Source organism: Vidua chalybeata, chromosome 19 (assembly GCF_026979565.1).
Source record: "Vidua chalybeata isolate OUT-0048 chromosome 19, bVidCha1 merged haplotype, whole genome shotgun sequence".
In the NCBI taxonomy this organism is placed as follows: Eukaryota; Metazoa; Chordata; class Aves; order Passeriformes; family Viduidae; genus Vidua; species Vidua chalybeata.
The window spans coordinates 1,041,076-1,056,363 of NC_071548.1; positions in this window are offsets into that span (position 1 = coordinate 1,041,076).

Consider the following 15,288-nt stretch of genomic DNA (forward strand, 5'->3'; position numbering starts at 1 on the left):
TGATTCTGCCTCAGCCCTGGCTGTTAGCAGCAGCTCGGGCTGGGCAAACCTTCAGCAGCTGCCTGCTTCTCATTATTTACTGACTGCAAGCCAAAGGGCACAAAATGTTCCTCTATTCCTTCACAACAGGCAGGGGAGCTCCTGGCTGCTCTCAGAGTGAAGGATGTGCTCACCAAACCTATTTCCCCTCATTATTTCCCTGAGTTTTGTGCTGTAGCAGATGGATCTTCATTAGGCTGAATGCAACTTTTAGGGTGAAGCTGCTTTCATTGTTAAAACAGCTCTTGCAGTAACCCCGGCTGTTTTATTGAGATTCACAGGAAAATGGCTGAGAAATACAATGGCAAAATAAAGATGCCTTTAACCAGATAATGGGAAAGCATTTCCCTCTCCTGAAAGGTCGTGCATGGCAAGTGGGAAATGGAGCTCAAGCGGCTCTGGGTTAGGTTGAGTGCCTGGGCAGGGACAGGGAGATAAATCACAGACAGACACCTCTGGAATGAACCCAAAGCCCTCCCCAGCAAATCACATTTACCAGGTTCATTCTCAGGACAGAACCCCCAGAATTCCAGACTGTGTGCTGAGGGGCTGGTGGCCAGGAGGGACAGGCAACTCTGGAAACTCAAATAGGACCTGAAAAATGTCTGTAGGAGGTTGCAGGTAGGCCTGGCAGAGCAGGAGGAGGGAGAGCTGCTCCCCATCCCGCTCAGGGGTCCCTAAGTCACCTGGGCTCCTCCTTGCAGGACTTTGGTGTCTGCTGAAGGGGGATGGGGCAGGTGCTGATGGGGTGATGCAGGCTGCTGAAGGCTCCAGAGCAGCTCAGGCTGGGGCTGCCAGCCTGGTGGAAAACAGCCCTTCCCTGGCAGCTGGCAGGGAACAGGGAGTGCCAGGGTCTGCCCTGCCCACCTGAGGGCAGGGAGGAGGCTGGGACTCCTTTCTCTGGGAGGTTTATCCATTTATCAGTGTGATCCTCTGCAGGAGCCCAGGCTGGGCTGATGAGAGAATCACAGAATCACAGAATCACAGAATAATGAGGTTGGAAGAGACCTCTAAGATCATCCAGTCCAACCCATGCCCCAACACCTCAACTAGACTACAGCACCAACTGCCACGTCCAGTCTTTTTTTAAACACATCCAGAGATGGTGATTCCACCACCTCCCTGGGAAGACAATTCCAGTACTTTATTATTCTTTCAGTAGAAATTTGTTCCTAATATCCAACCTGTACCTCCCCTGATGCAGCTCGAGGCTGTGTCCTCTGGTTCTGTCAGTGCTGCCCGGTGGAAGAGACCGACCCCACCTGTCTGCACCTCCCTTCAGGGAGCTGTGGAGAGCAACGAGGTCACCTCTGAGCCTCCTCTTCTCCAGGCTGAGCACCCCCAGTTCCTCCAAACGTTCCTCACAGGGTTTGTGTTCCCAGCCCCTCTCCAGCCTCGTTGCCTCCTCTGGACGCGCTCGAGCATCTCAACGTCCTTCCCAAACTGAGGGGCCAGAGCTGGGCACAGCCTCGAGGTGTGCCCTCACCAGTGCTGAGCACAGGGGAGAATGAGCTCCCTGCTCCTGCTGGCCACACCATTCCTGATCCAGGCCAGGAGCCATTGGCCTTCTTGGCCACCAGGGCACTCTGCTGGCTCATGTCCAGCCGGCTGTCGAGAGGACACAGGGGAGTGGCCACAGCCCAGGACCCAAATCCTGCTGCCCTGTCAGTGTGAGGGAAGCCAAGGGCACAAGGCAGAGTTACAGGAACAGAGAGCTCTGCTCGGAAGGGACCTTAAACCCTTAACATGGTTAACCTCAAACATGGTCTCTGTGCCCACAGCCATGTGTGACTTGACATCCTCATCCCCCCTCGTTTTTCCCTCAGCAGATGTTTCCAGAGAAAGAATAAGGCTGTAAAAAGGAAAGCTAAAACAGTGCAAGATGTGACACTAAGAGGAAAAAAAAAAAAAAAAAGGAAATAAAAGGAGGAAAAAAAGTGGTTTCAAATGTCTTTGCTCAGACAGCCCCATGTGATTACAGCATTTATCAGTGTCTATCTCAACACGGAGCAGCTCCAGCTTATAAAGAGTGACACATGCAGAGCACAAAATAACAGGGCTGCCAAAGGCTCCTGAATGGAAACCAGCCCCAAGGCAGCTCAGGAGGGGATGGAAAGCACAGCAGGAGCCCCATGGCTGGGCTGCTCAGCAATTACTGCTCCAGAGGCTGCACAGCCTCCTTCCTTCAGGGAGTGGCCAAGCCCAGCCCTGCCTGGAGGAGAGAATTCCCTGCTCTGCTCTCCTGGCAGGGCAGATCTGTGGATTTTCAAAGCAGAATGCCTGGAGCAGAGGATGTTCGGTGTCTCCACAGTGTTCTGGAGAATGCCAGGAGAAGAGTTCTTGTCTAAAAGAGGAGAGATTTAGATATCAGGAGGGGTTTTATTAGATGAGGGTGGGCAGGCCCTGGCACAGGGTGCCCAGAGCAGCTGGGGCTGCCCCTGGATCCCTGGAATGTCCAAGGCCAGGCTGGACAGGGCTGGGAGCAGCCTGGGGCAGTGGGAGGTGTCCCTGCCATGGCAAGGGTGGCACTGGGTGGGATTTAATGTCCCTCCCAACCCAAACCATTCCATGATCCTGTGATTACTGCTCCCTCCTTCCTTTGTGCCTCTTCTTCCCTGCCAGTGTCTTCTCAAGACAAAACCTTTCAGACCACGATAAACAAGGATTTGAGATCACCTGATCGGGCAAAGCCTGCCTCATTCTGGGCTGGGATGCACCTGAAGCCCCCGTGTCACACTGTACCCTGGGGTGACATGGCGAGGAGACACTTCACAACCAAAGCCCTTGGTGCAGGGGGACCCTGCTGGGGTCACAGCTTTATTATCAGCTGTTGTAAAGCTATCTGTTATTTTCATGCCCTTCCATCGTCCCAGCAAAGCCTCTCCAGTGGAGTGATGAGAATTTCTGGAAGCTGGCAGTTCTCACTCCTTTGGGCGAGCTCAGCATCTCCCAGCCTCTGCATGGAGCTCCTGCCCATCCTTCAAACTCAGCTGCCTCCCCTCGCTGCAGCTGCAGCCTCCTCAGCCCTTCCACACGTGGGGACGAAGCCTTTCTCCATGATTTGGTTGCCTCCACGATCCTGTTGCCTCTTCAGGATCTGTTTTCTGTGGCAGGAGCTCTCTGGGAAAAGTCCGTGAGAAGATCAGAGGAAAGAATGAGAAACAATTCTTATCTTAACCTGCTGCACCTGTGGACATGTGGAATGTGTTACGAAAATTTGTTTACCAAAGGGTGGTTTCTTAATGAACCGATGGTGTTCTAACTAAAGGACCAGTCAATTCCACCTGTATTGTAAATGTCTATAAAAGCAATGAGTTTTTTAATACACATTATTGATCAACCTTCTGTGAATCATGGAGTTAGCACTAATTATTACCAGCTCGGGGACGCCTTATAACAACACTTTTCTTTGTTATTCATTGTCTGCACATTTTCTTTGCTCGTTTTTCCCCCCTCAGGAAGGAAGAGCTTTGAACAGGGTGCTGACTAAAAACTTCTGGCTCTTGTGCCTTCGCCTGCTTTGTTTTGATGCCGTTGCATGAAAGGATCAAAAGGGAACACGTTTTCTCCTGGAAGATGACAGCAACAAGGCTGAAAGAGCAGGGAATGCTGCCTCAGAGGCACAACCTCACTCGGGGAGCTGTAAACATCCCTTTCAACTCCCAAAAGAATAAAGGTGCTGCCACCTCCGTGTCCCCTTTGATCTCTGCCAGCTCTGTGTGGGGCGGTGCCAGCAGGGATGGGGCTCTCAGGAAAGAGGGAGCAGGTGAAGAGCCCCTGTCCAGCTCTGTCCTGACCCCACTGACCAGGGAAAATCCCTAGGGCAGTCTCGGGGTCTGCTTTGCTGGCATGACCCCGAGAGTGTAAAAGTCCTCATTTCCCAGCCTGAGCAGCCAAAGGAGGAGTCTGAATGTGCAGGATCAGCTTCTCAAGGTTGTTTATTTTCCCTTATCTAGAACATTCTCTCTCTGACCTGCTGAGCTCTGCCCAGCAGCTCGGCCATGGCATTCTGTCTGCCCTCAGGGCAGTGTTCACATTTTATACCAAAAACTCCGTGTGCTGTGTTTACAATAACGTGCCAATGTCTGTCATTGATGTTGGACAGTGTGTCTGTACCTTAAACCAAGAGAAAAGTGTCACAAGCACAGCGAGACATGGAGGGCAAGGAGAAGGAGAAGGAGGTCAGGACACACCCAAATCCCTCCATCTTGTCCCATTGAACCCCATTCTAAAAGCCCTAAAATTCCACTTTTTCACCCTGTGTTAATTCAACTACCACACTACTCAAACCCTTGTGGCTTGTAATTCCTCACACAGAGTTGGCAGCTTTTTCCATGGGCTAAAATGGAAGCCACAGGTGTTTTTGACTTTGTGCCAGGGTCTGCGAGCCCCCTGCCAGGGTCTGGAGCCAGCCAGAGGGATGTGCTGGACTCCGACAGGACAGGACCTTCCTGCTGTCCAAACCTCAGCCCCGCAGTCACAAAGGTCCAGCCCCACCGCAGAGACTTCTGGAAACACCCAGGCATGAAAAAAGATCAATTCCTGACCCACTGGTGCTGCTGGATGCCTCAGAACTTAGGAAAACTGGTCAAAAATGAAGATTTCCTCAGTAAAACCGATCCAGGTGATTTTTTTTTTCACAGTGTTCAGCACCTTCAAATAACCTGTTGGAGGGTTTTTTCTTAGATAAGTTTTTTACATTTTTAAGCAGCACAAAATGCTTCTTTTTTCCCCCCCACCTTTTTACAATTTTTGTTTCCAGTGTTCTATTTTCCTGCAAAATTTTGCCAGCGCTGGCAGACTGGCAGAGCTGTGCAGTTTCAAAGCTCTCTTGTCACTCTGCCACCACAAAACAGCCAGGATTTGGAAAAGGCAAAAGGGGGGGAAAATATGGAAATACTCCCTGCTAGCAGAGAAAATGGGGGATGAAAAGATAAAAAAAAAAATGCAGCTTCAAAGAAATGTGGAATTAAAAATAAATCTACCAATCCTGCTCAGTTTGGGGAAGTTTTGCACTGCAAAATCTGGTTTTCAGGCTCAGGAATGTTCTCCAGCAGATCAGAGCCCTGTGCAGCTCCCTGCAGGTCCTTTGCAGCTGGGTTCCTCTGCAGGTTTGGGAAAAGGAAAAATATGGGGCTGCCCCACTCAAGTGCACTGACACCATCCCGCTATAAAATAATAATAAAGCATTTATTTTTATTTTTATTATTAATAATTTTAATTTTAATTTTAATTATTATACAGTAATTTTGTTATTTTATAGTAGTATTATATAGTATTTACATTATTTTATATTATTATGTAATATATATATTATTATTAATGATTATTACAATTTATTATTATAACATTATCTAATATATTAATAATATAGTATATAATTATTAAAATAACAATAATAATAATAATAATAATACTAATACTACTACTAATAATAATAATAATAATAGCCTTTTTTGGTGTAAAATCTCCCTGCAAAGCCCCTCCTGTTCACCCATACCTGGGAAAAGGGGAAAATCGTGGTGAGAGCAGCAGCCTGACTGCAGCACGTCGTGCTCCTTCTGCAAGGGGCTCTCTCCTATTCTGTTTGAAATTAAAACAATGCTTAACCTTGCTAATTTTTCATTTAGGCTCATGTGAAAATAGGCTGGGGAATAGCTGGCTTGCTCCAGTGGGAAACGGAATAAATTTGAGTTGAATCACGGAGCGTTCCTTACAGAATAGCAGTAAATGGAGTGTGTGGATTATTGTTAAACAAGAGCAGAGCTCCTGAAATGAGGTTAAAAGGAATTCTGTCAGGGGTCTGGCGTGCAGCTGTGGCCCTGGCAAAGGAGAAAACTGCACCAGACGAGTTAATGGGGAGCATTTCTCAATTATCGATGGGAAATAAGCCCTGCACAGCCGGCAGTGCCCACGAGGAGACGCGGTCAGGGGGCAGGGCCGGGCAGAAGAATACAGACACCAGAGCGAGAAAAATCAGGGAAACTCCAGCTTCTGGGAGTATTTGCAAATATAAATAAAATCTGTGGATCCATGGGAACTCCGTCCATCCCTCCTGGTACTGGGGGTCCCCATGAGCAGCAGATTTTCTGGAGCACTGGGGAGCCAACGACACAGAGAGAGGGGGACAAGAAGAACCCGTGGGAGCTGAGGAGGTGTGAGAGTGTGGGCAGACCTTGGGAAGTGACCCAGGGATTCCTGGAGCTGTGGATGCAGCCCCGGGGATGCTGGGAGGGGAGAAAGGGAAAAGGGAAAGGGAAAAGGAAAGGGGAAAGGGGAAAGGGAAAGGGAAAGGAAAGGGAAAGGGAAAGGGAAAGGGAAACGGAAACGGAAAGGGGGAAAGGGAAAGGGAAAGGGGAAAGAGAAAGGGGAAAGGGAAAGGGAAAGGGAAAGGGAAAAGGGGAAAGGGAAAGGGAAAGGGGAAAGGGAAAGGGGAAAGGGAAAGGGAAAGGGAAAGGGAAAGGGGAAGGGTGTGACATCCCCCAGCAGTGAGGGTGGGCACTGCCTTGGCTGTGTGCAGGGCTCAGGATGCCAGGACAGGACCAGCTGGGACACCGTGCCCAGTTTGGGCTGGGATTAATTGGGACACCCTGTCCAGTTTAGACTGGGATTAACTGGGACACCACGCCCAGTTTGCGTTGGCATCAGCTGGGACAGAGTGCCCAGTTTGGGTTGGGAACAGCTGGGACAGAGTGCCCAGATTGGACTGGTATTAGCTGGGACACCGTGCCCAGTTTGGTCCCAGAGGTGCCCCTGCCCCTTCTGGGCTCCTGTCAGAGGGTGATCCCCCTGGTCTGCCAGGGAATTCTGCCCCAGCTCTCCCCTGCTGGGCTCCCTTCTCCCAGGAGGGAGATCATCTCTGCGGCTGTTTCCTGCTCTGCCAGGGCTGCCGGGGCTGGGCACTGCAGGGCAGAGGAGCCCTGAGCTCTTTGCAGCTCCAGGGCACTGACCCTGAGAGCCGAGAGCGTTTGCTCGCTGTGCAGCGCAGGCATGGCCAGGCTGCTCCAGAAGTGACAGCAAACACGACTCCCACCTGTGCCTGCCGTGCCATTCACACTCTGAATGCTCACGGAGCTGCTGCTGCTGGCTTTAGCTGAAATTTGTGTATTTCCTTTGTCCCTGTGCTGTCCAACCCCCCTCCAAGAGCTGAGTGTGCTCCTTCACGCCACATTTGCTGTTTCAAGGGGCATCCCAGGTAATTCTGCCCTTTCACTCCTTGGATAAATGTGAAATTCTGCTGCCCACATCATTGCCTTCAGGTTCACACCGTGCTGCAGGCCATGGAATAAGTGTGGAAATTGTTTAAGGGGCTGCAGAGGTGGCTGGACAGGTTGGTTCCTCTGAAATAGAGCTGGCAGCAATCTGCAGGGGAAAATAACCTTTTTGTTACCTCGTTCCCTCCTGACTGTGAACAAGCCTCGTGCTGAATCTTCTCTAAAAATTGTTCTTCTGGCTTTTAGCACAAATAGAACGAAAATATATTCTGGGCAGTAGAAACCGTGTGGAAATTGCTCCACAGGTGCTTTTGGCCTGGGAGCCAGGGTTGGGTAGAGCTGCCCACCTGCTCTGGAGCGCTGCCACCCCTGGAGCCCAGCTCCACATCTGTGGCACCTCGGGGATTTTGGGACAGGGCTGGAAGTCAAGAGGGAAAAGGTGGTGCTGTCCCACCTCTCCAGTGAAAAGCTCTCTACAGCCAGAGACCCAGAGCAGCCTTTCCCAATTTCTTTTTAACTGCAAGCATCAGTGACCCTCTTTGGCTTTGAAGCCCAGGAAGAATCATCTTCCCGTTGATCTGTGGATCTCCTGTGCATGCCCAACATCTACAGCACCAAGTGCCCAAACGGTGGGGCTGAACTCTTCCCTCTCCAGCAAGGTGCAAAGAGAAGGGAGAGAAGCTGGACACCCCCAGGGCTGTCACTGTCACGGGCAGGGTGGGACTGGCTCCAAGCCCTGCAGGGCAACTGGAGGAGGGCATCAGCCAGCCCAGCTCAGCAAAGCCCAGCTCAGCAAAGCCCAGCTCAGCAAAGCCCAGGAACAGGGCATCAGCCAGCCCAGCTCAGCAAAGCCCAGCTCAGCAAAGCCCAGGAGCAGGGCATCAGCCAGCCCAGCTCAGCAAAGCCCAGGAACAGGGCATCAGCCAGCCCAGCTCAGCAAAGCCCAGCTCAGCAAAGCCCAGCTCAGCAAAGCCCAGGAGCAGGGCACCAGCCAGCCCAGCTCAGCAAAGCCCCGGAGCAGGGCATCAGCCAGCCCAGCCTAGCAAAGCCCAGGAGCAGGACCTTAGCCAGCCCAGCTCAGCAAAGCCCAGGAACAGGGCATCAGCCAGCCCAGCTCAGCAAAGCCCAGGAGCAGGGCATCAGCCAGCCCAACTCAGCAAAGCCCAGCTCAGCAAAGCCCCGGAGCAGGGCACCAGCCAGCCCAGCCTAGCAAAGCCCAGGAACAGGGCACCAGCCAGCCCAGCCTAGCAAAGCCCTGGAACAGGGCATCAGCCAGCCCAGCCTAGCAAAGCCGAGGAGCAGGACCTTAGCCAGCCCAGCTCAGCAAAGCCCAGCTCAGCAAAGCCCAGCTCAGCAAAGCCCAGCTCACATCCCGGGCTCCAGATGGATGCCAGTGGCTCCGGAAGGACTCGGTGCCAGTGCCCCGTGCCTGCAGGTAGGCTCAGCCAGCTGAGCAGGCAGCTGCTGCCATTGGGACGCCCTGGGACATCCTGCTGCTCCTCCAGCTGTCCCTCCTGCACAGCTGTGTCCTGTCTGCCAGCCTGGGGCTCCTGCCCTGCTTGCTCCAGGATTCCCAAAAAGGCACGGAACCCCTGTGGGAACCGAGCCCCTCTGACTCTGCCACGGCTCAGGGGAATCAGTCCCCACCCCAGGCCAGCAGATGTTTTGCTCTGAAGCGCCTCCTGGTCACAAACGTTCATCCTGTGTCTTACCTGGCCTTTTCACACCGCTCAGTTGTAGCAGCACAGCTCCTCAGGGTGCTCATGACTCCATTTCCCCCTTGAACATGCTGTGAGCAGCCTGAAGGCAGCCGGGTGCTGGGGAGGGGAAGCTGAACTCAGCACCTTTCCTCTCCTGGGACCTTGGAGGTCTCATTCCACCTCTCTGTGCTCAGGGTCCTGGCAGGGAGGAGGGAGGTGAAGAAATGCAGGACTTGCCTATCCAGGTGCTTGAAGTGCTGCAGAGGGAGGGAGGGGTGAGCTGTGGGGACAATCCAGGTGGCAAACGGAGGGTTCACCCTTTCTCTGCTGCTCTGGGCAAGGGTTTTGCTCCTGAGCTGTTCAGATCAGCAGGAATGGCCAGGAAAGCCTCGCTGCAGCTGCAGCAAACACTGATCCCCTGCTGCTCTGTTCCAGCCCCAGCCTGCTGCTGAGCAGACACTTGCAGCAACTTTTCCTCCCTCGAAGGAAGAAGAGAGCAGAGTCCAGGGCTGTATGGAAATGACAGGCAGAACTCTCTGAACTCTCATTTGGGAGCTCATTTACTTTCTGCTGATGCTGCAGCAGAACCCCCCCTCCCACAGGCAGAGGCTTCTGTCAGGCTGAGTGACCTCTCACGTCTCAGAGAAACATAAATATTGTATAAAACACTCCTCAGAGCCCACGATTTGGAAGCACACAGCAGCCTGGAAATGAACAGAGTGTGTGTGTGATCCTGAAGGCCCAGGGCAGCGGCTGAGGCCGGGTCTTGGTGGGGCACAGAAAGTGGGAAAATCAAACAACGGGGAACAGGAGAAGAGAACAAAATGTTTGTGCAGAAGCACCAGGTGTGAATAAACATCTCCACGTGACTCTGAAGTGCACAGAGAGAAGGTGGATTGCCTGCACCATGTGCAGTGCCAAGATTATTTGCATTTCTCTGTCTTCTAGGAAATGTCATTTTACTGGTTATCTCTTCCTAGAAGGACACCTCATTTACTGTTTGAAGAGCTCTGAAATTACCCTGCTCCCCAAAGAACTCCTGCTGCCACATCCACCTCAGCTGCCACTCTTGGGGCTGGAAAAATTGGTTTTGTGCCTCAGCTTCAGTGGGGGAGCCAAGCCCAGAGCTGGAGCACTTGTGGAATTGATCTGCACAGTACCTGAGATACGAGTGCCATGGAATCGTGGCACCCCAGAATCATGGGATGCTTTGGCTTGGAAGGGACCTTAAAGCTCCAATCCAGCTCCAAGCCCCCCCACCATGGGCAGGAAGTTCCACCGAAAGACCCAGGACGATGTGGAATTTTCTCCAGTGAAAATTCCTCTCAGCCAGCTCACCCCAGCCTGGCTCTGAGCTCCAGCTGTGCCCTCTGAGCTCCAGCTGTGCCCTCTGAGCAGCTGGGCTGTGCAGCCCCTGAGAACAGGCTCCCCTCCAGCCCAGGCTGGGCTCACGTGGCTGCAGCAGGAACCTGCCATCATTCCTTTCCACCCCACTGCTGCTAACACCTGGGCATTTCTCCTTGTCTGCTGAGTAATGTCCCTCCAAAGTGCCCCTGACAGATCACAGGAGCCGGCGGAGCAGAGCATCAGCTCAGGGCAGTGGGGGGGGTGGAAATGCAGAGCTTCATTAAGCACTCAATCAATTAGAGAGCTCAGGAGAAGGTGGTGATGGCAGCAGGCTCCCAGGGCAGGCTGAGCCTGCCTCAAACCTTTCCAGCACGGACTGAGGGACCCCCCGAGCAGCTGGGGCAGCAGGAGAAGCTGCCAGAAGGAGCCAGGAGAAGGCTCAAGGTGGACATTTAGGAGATGCCCTGCCCTGGAGCTGTCAGCGCGGGTGTTTCCAGCCGCGAAGAGCAGGACTGAGCCCCTTGCGAAATAATTCTTATCTCCACCTGCACGTGCTGTTGTGTACGTGTGGAATGTGCCATGGAGATTTGTTTGCCAAAGGGTGATTTCTTAATTGGACACTGGATGGTGTTTGGATTGATTGACCAGTTAGGTCAAAGCTGGATTGGACGGGCTGTAAAAGTTACTAAGTACAATGTAATACAATGTAATATAATATAATATAATATAAAATATAATATAATATAATATAATATAATATAATATAATATAATAAATATAATATAATATAATATAATATAATATAATATAATAATAATATAATATAATAATATATATAATATATATAATAAATATAATACAATATAATATAATATAATATAATATAATATAATATAATGTAATGTAATAATGTAATATAATACAATACAATGTATACAATATAATGTAATACAATATAATGTAATATAATATAATATAATATAATATAATGTAATATAATATAATATAATATAATATATATAATATAATATAATATAATATAATATCTGATCAGCCTCCTGCAATCATGGAGTCAATGCTAATTATTACCCAGCTGGGGGCCGGTGGTGACCCTCAGCCCCCCATCAACGCTGATCTGCAGTGTCTGCACCACCATGGGCTCTCTAACCCTCGCCCAGGTCCCTCTCAAGGATGGAGTTTGCCATAGTAACAAACACAAAGCCAGGGCAGTTTGCCAAATGACGCTTTCTCCTCCCTGGGGAACTGGGCAAAGTTGGGCAGACGAATCTTGGGCAGGACCTGGCTGTCCCTGCTCAGCCTCCCACCCTGCTCTGAGGGCAGCACTGTGCCCTGCTCCGGTTTCACTGCTCTCTGTCACCCTGATTTTTAAAAGTGTTACATTCTCTTTTATAGCTCTTTTGAAAGTTTTAAAGTTCTCATAAAACTTCCTTAGCCTTCTGATAATGTTTACGTATTTGGGAGTCAAAGTTCCCACGCAATTTCATGTACAAATAGAATTGTTACATATTTCTCTGTGGTTAGAAAGAAATGATGATTGATTTTTAGACCAGTGTGGTTGGAGAGGTGGCAATTCCATCCTCCAATCCAAGGTCACCTTTGGAATTCTATAAATACCAGATATTTAAATAAAACGAACTCTTTTTCTCTTTTGAACTTCCCAAGCTTCCGTTTACTCATTTCCAATAGCGACAGCTCTCCCTCCTGCTGTCCTGGCTGCAGAGTTTGGTGTCTGTTGCCTGTCAGGAATAAACGAGGATGAGGCAGAACTGAGTTTTTTTTTTTGTTGTTGATGCTCAACTTTTGCACACAGATGCCACAAGCACTTTTCTCTTGTGCTACATAACCTTGCCCATCCTCCTGAGTTAGGAAGTTCAGTGTCTGCTGAAGCTCTCCAGCCCTTTGAGTTGAAGCAGAGGCCACTTGCACCAGGGTGGGGCAGGATGAGACATTTTGTTCAGAAACTCCCGGATTTCCAGCGTGCCCTGAGTGGGTTTTGTGGCTGACCCTACCTGAGAAGCCCAGCAGCAGCCAATACCTGCTTCCTGTCCCAACAACTTATCCATTTACTCTGTCAATGAACCAGAAAATTGTCAAGAAGGGGTCTGAAAAAAATGTCCCTCTCTAAAAAAAAGGGGGGTAAAATGAAGAAGCAGAGAACATTTGTGTCCCAGCTGTGGAATTTCACTGCTCTTGGCTGTCACACGCCTGTTTAAGGAGTTATTAATCCCATTAAACACCGAATAAAGACAGGATCTGCCGAAGGATATGAGCCGCTAATAACCGTAATGATAATTACATTTATTTTCGCCTCATTTTAAATTGTCCCGGACACTTAACGGTGCCAGCGGCTGTGTGCCCGCAGGGTGCCAGGCAGAGCCCAGCTGGGCCCGGAGCGCTGGGAGTGCCCGCAGTGCCAATTACCGGGAGAGGCTTTGCCAATCAACTGCGAATGGCTCTTAAAGCCCTTCCAGTTTCCTCTCTGTCGTGGAAAAGGAGCTTTGGAAGTGTGAGGGAGGCTGGAGCAGCTCCGGCGTGTGCTGGAACCCTGGATGCTGAGAATTTTAAACTTCCTGTGCGTAAAGGCACAGACCCACAAGAGAACACTGCATTTGACCTGAGGCTGTGGAGAAAACTTCCAAAATTGATTGATAGCACTGGGATTACGGGTGTGGAGCTGGTTAGAAGTGTGCAATATCACAGGGTGGGAAACTTAGAGTTTGGGGGTTTAGAATATAGAAAAAAATACGAAGCAATACGGAGGTTTAGGGTGGAGACAGGTTGTTCTTTTTCACCTTCTTCTTCCTTCTTCTCCATGGATTTGGGTGGTGTTTTCTGATTGGACAGAAAAGTCCGCATTGCGGGCTTTGGGGGATCAATTATTGGGTTAAAAGGGAAAATAATCTAGGTGTCCTTTCTTAATTGGAGAGTTTAGTTTTAAAAGACCTTGTAACAAGAGATAGTTGGCCATTTTGTGCCTTGCTAAGGAAAAGCTGCGAAGTCCCGGTTGTGAGGCTGTTTCACTGATAAGAAACAATAAAAACCTGAGTCTGAACATGACTGTTGTTTTAAAATACCTTCATCCCGACCTCGAGAAACCGATAGGCGTGCAGGGACTGGGCTTAAGGAAGTCCCTCCTGGCAGCAGCAGATGGACCCGTGTCACCATGGGACACAAAATGAGCACACAGAAACTTGGTGAGTTCAAGAGAGAAAAAAAAAGCCAATTTTATTTCTGCCCTCGCAATATATAGAATTCCAAAAGTGACAGAGGATTGGAGGATGGAATTGCCACCTCTCCAACCACACCGGTCAAACCAACAGCCCATCAATTCTCTCCCTCCCACGAAGAAGGATGCAAAACAATCATTGTTTACATGAGCAGTGTGTGAGAACTCCAGCAGAAATATGTAAACATTATCAGAAGTCTCATGAGAACTTTTAAAAACTTTCAAAAGAACTATAAAAGAAAACTTGACACTTTTTAAAAATCAGGGCAACAGAACCGAGGTGCTCCTGGTTTGGCAGGAGGATTCAAAGCCCACACAGAGCCCTTGGGAGCCTCCCCTTCCTCAGGCTGGAGAAGCCTCGGCCAGGAGCTGTCCAGGGTGTGACTGACTGACCCAGGGAGGAATAAATCAGCCCCTGCCTGCTGGGTGGTGGCTCCAGGAACGCCAGGCTGCATTTTCTGCTCCCTGTTGTCACCAACAGGACACGAGAAAAACACGACAAGAGCCGCTGCTATTGTCAAGGTAAAAAGGCAAGTTTATTTTTCTGACTCCAGCATTATATAGTTTTCCAAAGGTGCCAGTGATTGGAGGGTGAGAGTGCCACCTCTCCAACAAACTACAAGTCTATAAAGTTTCTCTGCCTCTGTGAAGGAATGCAAAAACAATAAGTTATTTACAGAAAGTGTGTGAGAAAATTTGCTACAAGAATGGAAGCTCAGAAGGCTTTAGAAAATCTTAAAAAAAATCAGGGTGACACCCTGTGAGTGTGCTCTGCTCAGCCACGTCCCCACACGGGGACAGCTGGGCTGGGGCAGCTTTGGCAGGTCCCACCTGCAGCGCAGGTTGGAGGGATCCCTGTGGCACATTTCTGCTCTGCTTTCCCCCTGCTCTAACTCCTGCCACGCAGCATTAACTTCCTGCAAGTCCTCAGCTGCGTGGTGTGGCTAAAAGGGGAACGAGGGGAGAACATCAGCTCTGGGCAAGATCCTTGGGAAATCATCACAAGGCAGGCCAAGAAATATTTCGAGGAACAACTTGCTAACTGCACAAGAAATACCAACAAATCCTCCTGAAACACAGCAGCAGCAGCAGAACGCTGCCAGGAGGCTCCAAGGCCACTGAATGAGTCAGGCATGAAAGGAAAAGCTCGAGGAAGATAAGGCTGGAGCAGAAAATCCAGCAGATGAATTCTTCACATTGATGTTTGCTGGGGAGGAACTGAGGGAAATTCTGCCAGTGGAACTTTTCTTTATGGGTTAAGAATCGGAGGAACTGTCTCAAATTAATGGAATGAGTGCTTTGAAATCCTCACTGGGGTTTGGAAGTGGCAGGCTCAGGGATAACATATGATAAAAGCAAAGGATTGGGCATGGCATTTATCAGGCAAGGGCTGCCTTGCACACCCATTAGTGCTCTTTAAAAGAGCAGCTGAGCTTTTGCAGGGGGAGGGTGACTTGATTGAAGCAATGGATTATCCAAAACCTTGCAGCAGAATCAGGTGCAGAGCTGGAAAACCAGAGGGAACACAGCAAGAAGGACGTTCCAACGTGCACTGTGATCTCTCACAGGGGGAAGTGGAACTGAAGGGAACTGTTCCCTCAGAAAAAAATATCCTGGGAGATACAATAACAATCCCGAAGACTGCAAGTGGCACCAAGGGGATGAAAAGGGCATTAATAGCCTGGTTTTTATAACCCCAAACCAAGAAGGAATAATCTGTAACACAGCAAGTTAAGGGAAA